The sequence below is a fragment of the Mesoplodon densirostris genome, chromosome 4 (assembly GCF_025265405.1).
Source record: "Mesoplodon densirostris isolate mMesDen1 chromosome 4, mMesDen1 primary haplotype, whole genome shotgun sequence".
NCBI classification, from domain to species: domain Eukaryota; kingdom Metazoa; phylum Chordata; class Mammalia; order Artiodactyla; family Ziphiidae; genus Mesoplodon; species Mesoplodon densirostris.
The window spans coordinates 113,300,249-113,313,420 of NC_082664.1; the positions used below are offsets into that span (position 1 = coordinate 113,300,249).

At 53.5% G+C, this 13,172-nt stretch overlaps 5 non-coding genes across 5 annotated transcripts; all 5 read right to left on the minus strand.

Annotated features, from left to right (window-relative positions):
- Positions 1–1,974: 1,974 nt before the first annotated feature.
- On the minus strand, positions 1,975–2,067 carry LOC132490068 (small nucleolar RNA SNORD116). The gene has a single exon (XR_009532431.1). It is a non-coding gene; the product is annotated as a small nucleolar RNA SNORD116 (small nucleolar RNA).
- A 2,684-nt stretch (positions 2,068–4,751) lies between these two features.
- On the minus strand, positions 4,752–4,844 carry LOC132490024 (small nucleolar RNA SNORD116). The gene has a single exon (XR_009532387.1). It is a non-coding gene; the product is annotated as a small nucleolar RNA SNORD116 (small nucleolar RNA).
- A 2,683-nt stretch (positions 4,845–7,527) lies between these two features.
- LOC132489489 (small nucleolar RNA SNORD116) lies at positions 7,528–7,620 on the minus strand. The gene has a single exon (XR_009531899.1). It is a non-coding gene; the product is annotated as a small nucleolar RNA SNORD116 (small nucleolar RNA).
- A 2,683-nt stretch (positions 7,621–10,303) lies between these two features.
- LOC132490025 (small nucleolar RNA SNORD116) lies at positions 10,304–10,396 on the minus strand. Its single transcript, XR_009532388.1, has one exon. It is a non-coding gene; the product is annotated as a small nucleolar RNA SNORD116 (small nucleolar RNA).
- Positions 10,397–13,079: 2,683 nt separating this feature from the next.
- On the minus strand, positions 13,080–13,172 carry LOC132490026 (small nucleolar RNA SNORD116). Its single transcript, XR_009532389.1, has one exon. It is a non-coding gene; the product is annotated as a small nucleolar RNA SNORD116 (small nucleolar RNA).

The following is a 13,172-nucleotide window of genomic DNA, read 5'->3' on the forward strand; positions in this document are numbered from 1 at the left end:
CGTCCTGGATTTGGACCCCCCAACTGAATGGAGAAAGACCTCTTCAAGCTTCAACAGACTGAATGTGAACTTTGAAACCCAGGGGGTTTTGCAATAGGCCACGGACTTCCACTCTTCCACAACCAAGCCTTCTGACCAACGCACAAACACCTGACAAGACCTGCTTTCCTACCGTGCGTGTAACATATAGATGGACCCAGAAATCCTGCAACCTAGTAGAATATGTAATGTGCACTTGGGGCCACTCCCATCATTTTTAGGACCAAGGAAACCTCCTATGGGCGGGCAGACCTGCGACTGGCAACACACAAGATGCAGCCCGGCAGCTCTCAAGGGGCTAACGTAATTCGGCCCAACTGCCAATTGTTGCCAACTATGCCAAATCACTTTGCGAGGACCCATGGGAATGCCCACCACAGGAAGTGGTGGGCTTCAGTAACCAAGACACACGTTCAAACCCCACTGCGGAAAATAGGCTAGCTTCCCAGGCACGTGTTGCCAGCATCCAGCCACCAGGTTTGGCGGCCCTGAACCCGGAGGAAACACTCAAATTCTTGACAGTGTTGTCCTACGTGCCCTCCTCCTGCCCAGCGGGTAAGTCGAACCTACTGGAAGCCACAGACATCATTCAAACACGGGGTCACTGTATACGAGGGATGGCAGACTGCAAACATGACTGCTTTGATGACACTGACCATACCCCATGCATCCTGGCACTTCTTCACTGACAGAGTGACACTACCGAGAACCTCCCAGAGATCAAAGGCACTCTCCCCGAGGACCACAGACCGATTTCCAATGGAAGAACTCTGCTTCACGAGGGGACCTGAAAGCTTCAAAGGGCACAGTGGCTGTCCACGGCAGCGCACCTGGAATCAGAACACTGAACGCATCTCTGCTCCGCCAACGGACTGCTCCAGATAAACCACTAGCTATCCAAAACTCCTGCGTGCCACAAGGGCTGGCCGCATCATGCCCTCTCGGAGAAACACTTTCGCTTTGCACATTTCCAAACAAGGAAACAAAGTGGCCAAAGGGCATGTTCGCATAACCCAAATACCCCCAAGGTGAGCGGCACAGACGCTTCAACATGTCTAACTTCTCGGCGTCCCGCAAGACACCCTTTGGACGACAATCCTCCGGCAATGGGATCACAACTCTACGCAGGTTAAGTATGTAACCGCATCCTCACGTACTGCCAAAGCCATCCTCTTCGTGGGCAGCTGATGCCAGCACATCACGAACAGGACGCATTCTTGGGAAGACGTGGCCAGCTCCTGCAAACCAATCATGACATCCCATCCCACGACATCACACACGACATGTCCTCATGATGCCTTGCCATCTTCTGCAGGACAGCAGCCACCACGCAGGCTTCAATGCAGCACTCGGTCCTAACCCCACTCCACGATGACCCACTTAGTGCCAAAACTCTGTCGGGATCTGCAGTGGAGTAGCCGACATGGGCAATACCTAGCCCTAATCCATCAGCTCCCTTCAGTTGAAGACCAACTCCAGCCCACACCCAACCACTGCTCCATCCCCACCGGGCACTAAAGAACTTCAACACGCCAAAACAAATGACTAGGAGGGACACAGGCCTGGCCTGAGGCTCCAGGCTCCAACCAGGGACGCTTCGTCATGTTGGCTTCCAGAAATAGCCCCCAAAGCTGCATGCACAAATGTGATCCTGGCCAAAGCACACCTTTCCAAGCTGCAAGCTTACTGGGCCTGCACCAGCACGCACTCCGACTCTGACGACCAGCAGGAGAGCCTTCCCCCTCGCATGCCCTCAACGGTCTTTCAGCAGGGACCTAATATGCGTAGATGACCCCGCTTATGGGCAGACACAGTGGACCCCCAGATAGCAGCACCTCGAATTCTGGAACCCTGGTGTGTGTTTGCATGCAGGTCAGAAGGTGAAGGTGGCCCTCACTCCTCACTCTCCCCTACCCCCGAGAGACGAAACGTGCTGGACCTCAGATTCGATGAGGAGACGGTAGAGTGTTCTCACTCATTTTGTTCAGATTTTCCAAGGAATGCATACAAGGGGGTCATCATCGATCCCACCACAGGCTGGGATGCTGCACAACACAACTGGGCATGCCGTGGGGGTCTGAAGAGGAGAGATGACCTCGGAGTACTCCAAAACCCTGGGGAATCCACAGCCCTCAGGCCACTCAGAAAGAGCAACAGTTAATCAACTCTTGCAGCCACTGGGACCTTCTGAGGAAACCCTCTTATCCAATGACACATCTTAAGGTGGGTGAAAGCCTACCTTCCTGAGTTAGCCAGAGCCACGCGTAGCAACAATACCCCGCGTCATGTTTCCACATTTCCTTAGGAACTGCAGTCATCAGCCAACGCGTAGGTCTTCTTGTCTTTGCCGACGGCCAGCCTCGTCCAGCAGCTGCACCTGAGAACTGGACATAAATCAGGCAGGCTTCAGAATTGGACCGGTGTACTCAGAGATCATGATTCATGAGAATTTTTTCCTGGGCTTGAGCTCGAACCCTGCCTCCCAAGGACGTCTACCTTTACAGAGAACTCAATGTTTGTCTGACAGCACGACTGCAGGAAGTAAGGTGTGTACCTTGGCTGGTACGTGAGAGGGTATATTTTTGTTTTCACGCATGTGCGTGTGTGTGACGGTTACTGCACACGAAGACGCGCTTGTGGGCGTCTTTGTGTGCCTCTGAATCCGCACCTTGCTCTCTGTGTGTCCCTGTGGCCCTCTCCTGAGACCTCGAACCATAAAAGCCATAGTTTATACACAGCGTCCTGGATTTGGACCCCACCCACTGAATGGAGAAAGACCTCTTCAAGCTTCAACAGACTGAATGTGAACTTTGAAACCCAGGGGGGTTTGAAATAGGCCACGGACTTCCACTCTTCCAAAACCAAGCCTTCTGACCAATGCACAAACACCTGAAGAGACCTGCTTTCCAACAGTGGGTGTAACATATAGATGGACCCAGAAATCCTGCAACCTAGTAGAATATGTAATGTGCACTTGAGGCCACTCCCATCATTTTTAGGACCAAGGACACCTCCTATGGGCGGGCCGACCTGCGACTGGCTACAGGCAAGATGCACCCCGGCACATCTCAAGGGGCTAACGAAATTCGGCCCAACTTCCAATTGTTGCCAACTATGCCAAATCACTTTGCGAGGACCCATGGGAATGCCCACCACAGGAAGTGGTGGGCTTCAGTAACCAAGACCCACGTTCAAACCCTACTGCGCAAACTAGCCTAGCTTCCCAGGCACGTTTTGCCAGCATCCAGCCACCAGGTTTGGCGGCCCTGAACCCGGAGGAAACACTCAAATTCTTGACAGTGTTGTCCTACGTGCCCTCCTGCTGCCAACCGGGTAAGTCGAACCTACTGGAAGCCACAGACATCATTCAAACACGGGGTCACTGTATACCAGGGATGGCAGACTGCAAACACGACTGCTTTGATGACACTGACCATACCCCATGCATCCTGGCACTTCTTCACTGACAGAGTGACACTACCGAGAACCTCACAGAGATCAAAGGCACTCTCCCCGAGGACCACAAACCAATTTCCAATGGAAGAACTCTGCTTCGCGAGGGGACCTGCAAGCTTCAAAGGGCACAGTGGCTGTCCACGTCAGCGCACCTGGCATCAGAACACTGAACGCATCTCTGCTCCGCCAACGGACTGCTCCAGATAAACCACTAACCATCCAAAACTCCTGCGTGCCACAAGGGCTGGCCTCATCAGGCCCTCTCGGAGAAACGCTTTCGCTTTGCACATTCCCAAACAAGGAAACAAAGTGGCCAAAGGGCATGTTCGCATAACCCAAATACCCCCAAGGTGAGCGGCACAGACGCTTCAACATGTCTAACTTCTCGGCGTCCCGCAAGACACCCATTGGACGACAATCCTCCGGCAACGGGATCACAACTCTACGCAGGTTAAGTATGTAACCGCATCCTCACGTACTGCCAAAGCCATCCCCTTCGTGGGCAGCTAATGCCAGCACATCATGAACAGGACGCATTCTTGGGAAGACGTGGCCTGCTCCTGCAACCCACTCATGACAGCCCATCCCACGACGTCACACAGGACATGTCCTCATGATGCCTTGCCATTTTCTGAAGGCCAGCAGCCAGCACGCAGCCTTCAATGCAGCACTCGGTACTAACCCCACTCCACGATGACCCACTTAGTGTCAAAACACTGCCGGGATCTGCAGTGGAGTAGCCGACATGGGCAATACCTAGCCCTAATCCATCAGCTCCCTTCCGTTGAAGACCAACCCCAGCCCACACCCACCCACTGCTCCATCCCCCCCGGGCATTAAAAATTTCAATGCACCAAAATAAATGACAGGGAGGGACACAGGCCTGGCCTGAGGCTCCAGGCTCCAACCAGGGACACTTCCTCATTTTGGCTTCCAGAATTAGCCCACAAAGCTGCATGCACAAACGTGATCCTGGCCAAAGCACACCTTTCCAAGCTGCAAGCTTACTGGGCCTACACCAGCACACACTCCGACTCTGAAGACCAGCAGGAGAGCCTTCCCCCTCGCATGCCCTCAACGGTCTTTCAGCAGGGACCTAATATGCGTAGATGACCCAGCTTATGGGCAGACACAGTGGACCCCCAGATAGGAGCACCTCGAATTCTGGAACCCTGGTGTGTGTTTGCATGCAGGTCAGAAGGGGTCGCTGGCCCTCACTCCTCACTCTCCCCTACCCCCGAGAGACGAAACGTGCTGGACCTCAGATTCGATGAGGAGACGGTAGAGTGTTCTCACTCATTTTGTTCAGATTTTCCAAGGAATGCATACAAGGGTGTCATCATCGATCCAAGCACAGGCTGGGACGCTGCAGAACACAATCGGGCATGCCGTGGGGGACTGAAGAGGAGAGATGACCTCGGAGTACTCCAAAATCCTGGGGAATCCACAGCCCTCAGGCCACTCAGAAAGAGCAACAGTCAATCCACTCTTGCAGCCACTGGGACCGTCTGAGGAAAACCTCATATCCAATGGCACATCTTAGGGTGGGTGAAAGCCTACCTTCCTGAGTTAGCCAGAGCCACGCGTAGCAACATGCCCCCGCGTCATGTTTCCACTTTTCCTTAGCACCTGCAGTCATCAGCCAACACGTAGGTCTTCTTGTCTTTGCCGACGGCCAGCCTCGTCTAGCAGCTGCACCTGAGAACTGGACATAAATCAGGCAGGCTTCAGAATTGGACCGGTGTACTCAGAGATCATGATACATGAGAATTTTTACCTGGGCTTGAGCTCGGACCCTGTCTCCCAAGGACGTCTACCTTTACAGAGAACTCAATGATTGTCTGACAGCACGACTGCAGGAAATATGGCGTGTACGTTGGCCGGTACGTGAGAGGGTATATTTTTTTTTCACGCATGTGTGCGTGTGTGACTGTTACTGCACACGAGGACGCGCTTGTGGGCGTCTTCGTGTGCCTCTGAATCCGCATCTTGCTCTCTGTGTGTCCCTGTGGCCCTCTCCTGAGAGCTCGAACCATAAAAGCCAGAGTTTATACACAGCGTCCTGGATTTGGAACCCCCAACTGAATGGAGAAAGACCTCTTCAAGCTTCAACAGACTGAATGTGAACTTTGAAACCCAGGGGGTTTTGAAATAGGCCACGGACTTCCACTCTTCCACGACCAAGCCTTCTGAACAACGCACAAACACCTGACGAGACCTGCTTTCCGACCGTGGGTGTAACATACAGATGAACCCAGAAATCCTGCAACCTAGTAGAATATGTAATGTGCACTTGGGGCCACTCCCATCATTTTTAGGACCAAGGAAACCTCCTATGGGCGGGCCGACCTGCGACTGGCAACACACAAGCTGCAGCCCGGCAGCTCTCAAGGGGCTAACATAATTCGGCCCAACTGCCAATTGTTGCCAACTATGCCAAATCACTTTGCGAGGACCCATGGGAATGCCCACCACAGGAAGTGGTGGGCTTCAGTAACCAAGACCCACGTTCAAACCCCACTGCGGAAACTAGGCTAGCTTCCCAGGCACGTGTTGCCAGCATCCAGCCACCAGGTTTGGCGGCCCTGAACCCGGAGGAAACACTCAAATTCTTGACAGTGTTGTCCTACGTGCCCTCCTCCGGCCCAGCGGGTAAGTCGAACCTACTGGAAGCCACAGACATCATTCAAACACGGGGTCACTGTATACCAGGGATGGCAGACCGCAAACATGACTGCTTTGATGACACTGACCATACCCCATGCATCCTGGCACTTCTTCACTGACAGAATGACACTACCGAGAACCTCCCAGAGATCAAAGGCACTCTCCCCGAGGACCACAGACCGATTTCCAATGGAAGAACTCTGCTTCGCGAGGGGACCTGCAAGCTTCAAAGGGCACAGTGGCTGTCCACGGCAGCGCACCTGGCATCAGAACACTGAACGCATCTCTGCTCCGCCAACGGACTGCTCCAGATAAACCACTAGCTATCCAAAACTCCTGCGTGCCACAAGGGCTGGCCGCATCATGCCCTCTCGGAGAAACACTTTCGCTTTGCACATTCCCAAACAAGGAAACAAAGCGGCCAGAGGGCATGTTCGCATAACCCAAATACCCCCAAGGTGAGCGGCACAGACGCTTCAACATGTCTAACTTCTCGGCATCCCGCAAGACACCCTTTGGGCGACATACCTCCGGCAACGGGATCACAACTCTACGCAGGTTAAGTACGTAACCACATCCTCATGTACTGCCAAAGCCATCCCCTTCGTGGGCAGCTGATGTCAGCACATCACGAACAGGACGCATTCTTGGGAAGACCTGGCCAGCTCCTACAACCCAATCATGACATCCCATCCCACGACATCACACACGACATTTCCTCATGATGCCTTGCCATCTTCTGCAGGCCAGCAGCCACCACGCAGGCTTCAATGCAGCAGTCGGTCCTAACCCCACTCCACGATGACCCACTTAGTGCCAAAACTCTGTCGGGATCTGCAGTGGAGTAGCCGACATGGGCAATACCTAGCCCTAATCCATCAGCTCCCTTCCGTTGAAGACCAACCCCAGCCCACACCCACCCACTGCTCCATCCCCACCGGGCACTAAAGAACTTCTACACGCCAAAACAAATGACTAGGAGGGACACAGGCCTGGCCTGAGGCTCCAGGCTCCAACCAGGGACGCTTCCTCATGTTGGCTTCCAGAAATAGCCCCCGAAACTGCATGCACAAATGTGATCCTGGCCAAAGCACACCTTTCCAAGCTGCAAGCTTCCTGGGCCTGCACCAGCACGCACTCCGACTCTGACGACCAGCAGGAGAGCCTTCCCCCTCGCATGCCCTCAACGGTCTTTCAGCAGGGACCTAATACGCGTAGATGACCCAGCTTATGGGCAGACACAGTGGACCCCCAGATAGGAGCACCTCGAATTCTGGAACCCTGGTGTGTGTTTGCATGCAGGTCAGAAGGGGACGCTGGCCCTCACTCCTCACTCTCCCCTACCCCCGAGAGACGAAACGTGCTGGACCTCAGATTCGATGAGGAGACGGTAGAGTGTTCTCACTCATTTTGTTCAGATTTTCCAAGGAATGCATACAAGGGTGTCATCATCGATCTAAGCACAGGCTGGGACGCTGCAGAACACAACCGGGCATGCCGTGGGGATCTGAAGAGGAGAGATGACCTCGGAGTACTCCAAAATCCTGGGGAATCCACAGCCCTCAGGCCACTCAGAAAGAGCAACAGTCAATCCACTCTTGCAGCCACTGGGACTGTCTGAGGAACACCTCATATCCAATGGCACATCTTAGGGTGGGTGAAAGCCTACCTTCCTGAGTTAGCCAGATCCATACGTAGCAACATGCCCCCGCGTCATTTTTCCACTTTTCCTTAGCACCTGCAGTCATCAGCCAACGCGTAGGTCTTCTTTTCTTTGCTGACGGCCAGCCTCGTCCAGCAGCTGCACCTGAGAACTGGACATAAATCAGGCAGGCTTCAGAATTGTACAGGTGTACTCAGAGATCATGATTCATGAGAATTTTTACCTCGGCTAGAGCTCGAACCCTACCTACCAAGGACGTCTACCTTTACAGAGAACTCAATGTTTGTCTGACAGCACGACTGCAGGAAGTAAGGCGTGTACGTTGGCTGGTACGTGAGAGGGTATATTTTTGTTTTCACGCATGTGCGCATGTGTGACTGTTACTGCACACGACGAGGCGCTTCTGGGCGTCTTTGTGTGCCTCTGAATCCGCATCTTGCTCTCTGTGTGTCCCTGTGGCCCTCTCCTGAGACCTCGAACCATAAAAGCCAGAGATTATACACAGCGCCCTGGATTTGCACCCCCCCAATGAATGGAGAAAGACCTCTTCAAGCTTCAACAGACTGAATGTGAACTTTGAAACCCAGGGGGTTTTGAAATAGGCCACAGACTTCCACTCTTCCACAACCAAGCCTTCTGACCAACTCACAAACACCTGACGAGAACTGCTTTCCGACTGTGGGTGTAACATATAGATGGACCCAGAAATCCTGCAACCTAGTATAATATATAATGTGCACTTGGGGCCACTCCCATCATTTTTAGGACCAAGGAAACCTCCTATGGGCGGGCCGACCTGCGACTGGCTACAGGCAAGATGCAGCCCGGCACCTCTCAAGGGGCTAACGAAATTCGGCCCAACTGCCAATTGTTGTCAACTATGCCAAATCACTTTGCGAGGACCCATGGGAATGCCCACCACAGGAAGTGGTGGGCTTCAGTAACCAAGACCCACGTTCAAACCCCACTGCGGAAACTAGGCTAGCTTCACAGGCACGTGTTGCCAGCATCCAGCCACCAAGTTTGGCGGCCCTGAACCTGGAGGAAACACCTTAATTCTTGACAGTGTTGTCCTACGTGCCCTCCTCCTGCCCACTGGGTAAGTCGAACCTACTGTAAGCCACAGACATCATTTAAACTCGGGGTCACTGTATACCAGGGATGGCAGACCGCAAACACGACTGCTTTGATGACACTGACCATACTCCATGCATCCTGGCACTTCTTCACTGACAGAGTGACACTACCGAGAACCTCCCAGAGATCAAAGGCACTCTCCCCGAGGACCACAGACCGATTTCCAATGGAAGAACTCTGCTTCGCGAGGGGACCTGCAAGCTTCAAAGGGCACAGTGGCTGTCCACGGCAGTGCACCTGGCATCAGAACACTGAACGCATCTCTGCTCCGCCAACGGACTGCTCCAGATAAACCACTAGCTATCCAAAACTCCTGCGTGCCACAAGGGCTGGCCTCATCTGCCCTCTCGGAGAAACGCTTTCGCTTTGCACATTCCCAAACAAGGAAACAAAGTGGCCAAAGGGTATTTTCGCATAACCCAAATACCCCCAAGGTGAGCGGCACAGACGCTTCAACATGTCTAACTTAGTGGCATCCCGCAAGACACCCTTTGGGCGACATTCCTCCGGCAACTGGATCACAACTCTACGCAGGTTAAGTACGTAACCGCATCCTCATGTACTGCCAAAGCCATCCCCTGCGTGGGCAGCTCATGCCAGCACATCACGAAGAGGACACATTCTTGGGAAGACGTGGCCAGCTCCTGCAACCCAATCATGACAGCCCATCCCACGACATCACGCAGGACATGTCCGCATGATGCCTTGCCATCTTCTGCAGGCCAGCAGCCACCACGCAGGCTTCAATGCAGCACTCGGTCCTAACCCCACTCCACGATGACCCACTTAGTGCCAAAACTCTGTCGGGATCTGCAGTGGAGTAGCCGACATGGGCAATACCTAGCCCTAATCCATCAGCTCCCTTCCGTTGAAGACCAACCCCATCCCACACCCACCAACTGCTCCATCCCCACCGGGCACTAAAGAACTTCTACACGCGAAAACAAATGACAAGGAGGGACACAGGCATGGCCTGAGGCTCCAGGCTCCAACCAGGGACGCTTCCATATTTTGGCTTCCAGAAATAGCCCCCGAAGCTGCATGCACAAATGTGATCCTGGCCAAAGCACACCTTTCCAAGCTGCAAGCTTACTGGGCCTACACGAGCACGCACTCCGACTCTGAAGACCAGCAGGAGAGCCTTCCCCATAGCATGCACTCAACGGTCTTTCAGCAGGGACCTAATATGCGTAGATGACCCAGCTTATGGGCAGACACAGTGGACCCCCAGATAGGAGCACCTCGAATTCTGGAACCCTGGTGTGTGTTTGCATGCAGGTCAGAAGGGGACGCTGGCCCTCACTCCTCACTCTCCCCTACCCCCGAGAGACGAAACGTGCTGGACCTCAGATTCGATGAGGAGACGGTAGAGTGTTCTCACTCATTTTGTTCAGATTTTCCAAGGAATGCATACAAGGGTGTCATCATCGATCCAAGCACAGGCTGGGATGCTGCAGAACACAACCGGGCATGCCGTGGGGGTCTGAAGAGGAGAGATGACATCGGAGTACTCCAAAACCCTGGGGAATCCACAGCCCTCAGGCCACTCAGAAAGAGCAACAGTCAATCCACTCTTGCAGCCACTGGGACCGTCTGAGGAAAACCTCATATCCAATGGCACATCTTAGGGTGGGTGAAAGCCTACCTTCCTGAGTTAGCCAGAGCCACGTGTAGCAACATGCCCCCGCGTCATTTTTCCACTTTTCCTTAGCACCTGTAGTCATCAGCCAACGCGTAGGTCTTCTTGTCTTTGCCGACGGCCAGCCTCGTCCAGCAGCTGCACCTGAGAACTGGACATAAATCAGGCAGGCTTCAGAATTGGACCGGTGTACTCAGAGATCATGATTCATGAGAATTTTTACCTGGGCTTGAGCTCGGACCCTGCCTCCCAAGGACGTCTACCTTTACAGAGAACTCAATGTTTGTCTGACAGCACGACTGCAGGAAATAAGGCATGCACGTTGGCCGGTACGTGAGAGGGTATATTTTTGTTCTCACGCATGTGCGCGTGTGTGACTGTTACTGCACACGAGGACGCGCTTGTGGGCATCTTCGTGTGCCTCTGAAACTGCATCTTACTCTCTGTGTGTCCCTGTGGCCCTCTCCTGAGACCTCGAACCATAAAAGCCAGAGTTTATACACAGCGTCCTGGATTTGGAACCCCCAACTGAATGGAGAAAGACCTCTTCAAGCTTCAACAGACTGAATGTGAACTTTGAAACCCAGGGGTTTTGAAATAGGCCACGGACTTCCACTCTTCCACAACCAAGCCTTCTGACCAACGCACAAACACCTGACGAGACCTGTTTTCCTACCGTGGGTGTAACATATAGATGGACCCAGAAATCCTGCAACCTAGTAGAATATGTAATGTGCACTTGGGGCCACTCCCATCATTTTTAGGACCAAGGAAACCTCCTATGGGCGGGCCGACCTGCGACTGGCAACACACAAGATGCAGCCCGGCAGCTCTCAAGGGGCTAACGTAATTCGGCCCAACTGCCAATTGATGCCAACTATGCCAAATCACTTTGCGAGGACCCATGGGAATGCCCACCACAGGAAGTGGTGGGCTTCAGTAACCAAGACCCACGTTCAAACCCCACTGCGGAAACTAGGCTAGCTTCCCAGGCACGTGTTGCCAGCATCCAGCCACCAGTTTTGGCGGCCCTGAACCCGGAGGAAACACTCAAATTCTTGACAGTGTTGTCCTACGTGCCCTCCTCCTGCCCAGCGGGTAAGTCGAACCTACTGGAAGCCACAGACATCATTCAAACACGGGGTCACTGTATACCAGGGATGGCAGACCGCAAACGTGACTGCTTTGATGACACTGACCATACCCCATGCATCTTGGCACTTCTTCACTGACAGAGTGACACTACCGAGAACCTCCCAGAGATCAAAGGCCCTCTCCCGAGGACCACAGACCGATTTCCAATGGAAGAACTCTGCTTCGTGAGGGGAACTGCAAGCTTCAAAGGGCACAGTGGCTGTCCACGGCAGCGCACCTGGAATCAGAACACTGAACGCATCTCGGCTCCGCCAACGGACTGCTCCAGATAAACCACTAGCTATCCAAAACTCCTGCGTGCCACAAGGGCTGGCCGCATAAAGCCCTCTCGGAGAAACACTTTCGCTTTGCACATTCCCAAACAAGGAAACAAAGTGGCCAAAGGGCATGTTCGCATAACCCAAATACCCACAATGTGAGTGGCACAGACGCTTCAACATGTCTAACTTCTTGGCGTCCCGCAATACACCTTTTGGGCGACATTCCTCCGGCAACCGGATCACAACTCTATGCAGGTTAAGTACGTAACCGCATCCTCATGTACTGCCAAAGCCATCCCCTTCGTGGGCAGCTGATGCCAGCACATCACGAACAGGACGCATTCTTGGGAAGACGTGGCCAGCTCCTGCAACACAATCATGACAGCCCATCCCACGACATCACACCGGACATGTCCTCATGATGCCTTGCCATCTTCTGCAGGCCAACAGCCACCACGCAGGCTTCAATGCAGCACTCGGTCCTAACCCCACTCCACGATGACCCACTTAGTGCCAAAACTCTGTCAGGATACTGCAGTGGAGTAGCCGACATGGGCAATACCCAGCCCTAATCCATCAGCTCCCTTCCGTTGAAGACCAACCCCAGCCCACACCCACCCACTGCTCCATCCCCACCGGGCACTAAAGAACTTCTACACACCTAAACAAATGACAAGGAGGGACACAGGCCTGGCCTGAGGATCCAGGCTCCAAGCAGGGACGTTTCCACATTTTGGCTTCCAGAAATAGCCCCCGAAGCTGCATGCACAAATGTGATCCTGGCCAAAGCACACCTTTCCAATCTGCAAGCTTACTGGGCCTACACCAGCACGCACTCTGACTCTGAAGACCAGCAGGAGAGCCTTCCCCTTCGCATGCCCTCAACGGTCTTTCAGCAGGGACCTAATATGCGTAGATGACCCAGCTTATGGGCAGACACAGTGGACACCCAGATAGGAGCACCTCGAATTCTGGAACCCTGGTGTGTGTTTGCATGCAGGTCAGAAGGGGACGCTGGCCCTCACTCCTCACTCTCCCCTACCCCCGAGAGACGAAACGTGCTGGACCTCAGATTCGATGAGGAGACGGTAGAGTGTTCTCACTCATTTTGTTCAGATTTTCCAAGGAATGCATACAAGGGTGTCATCATCGATCC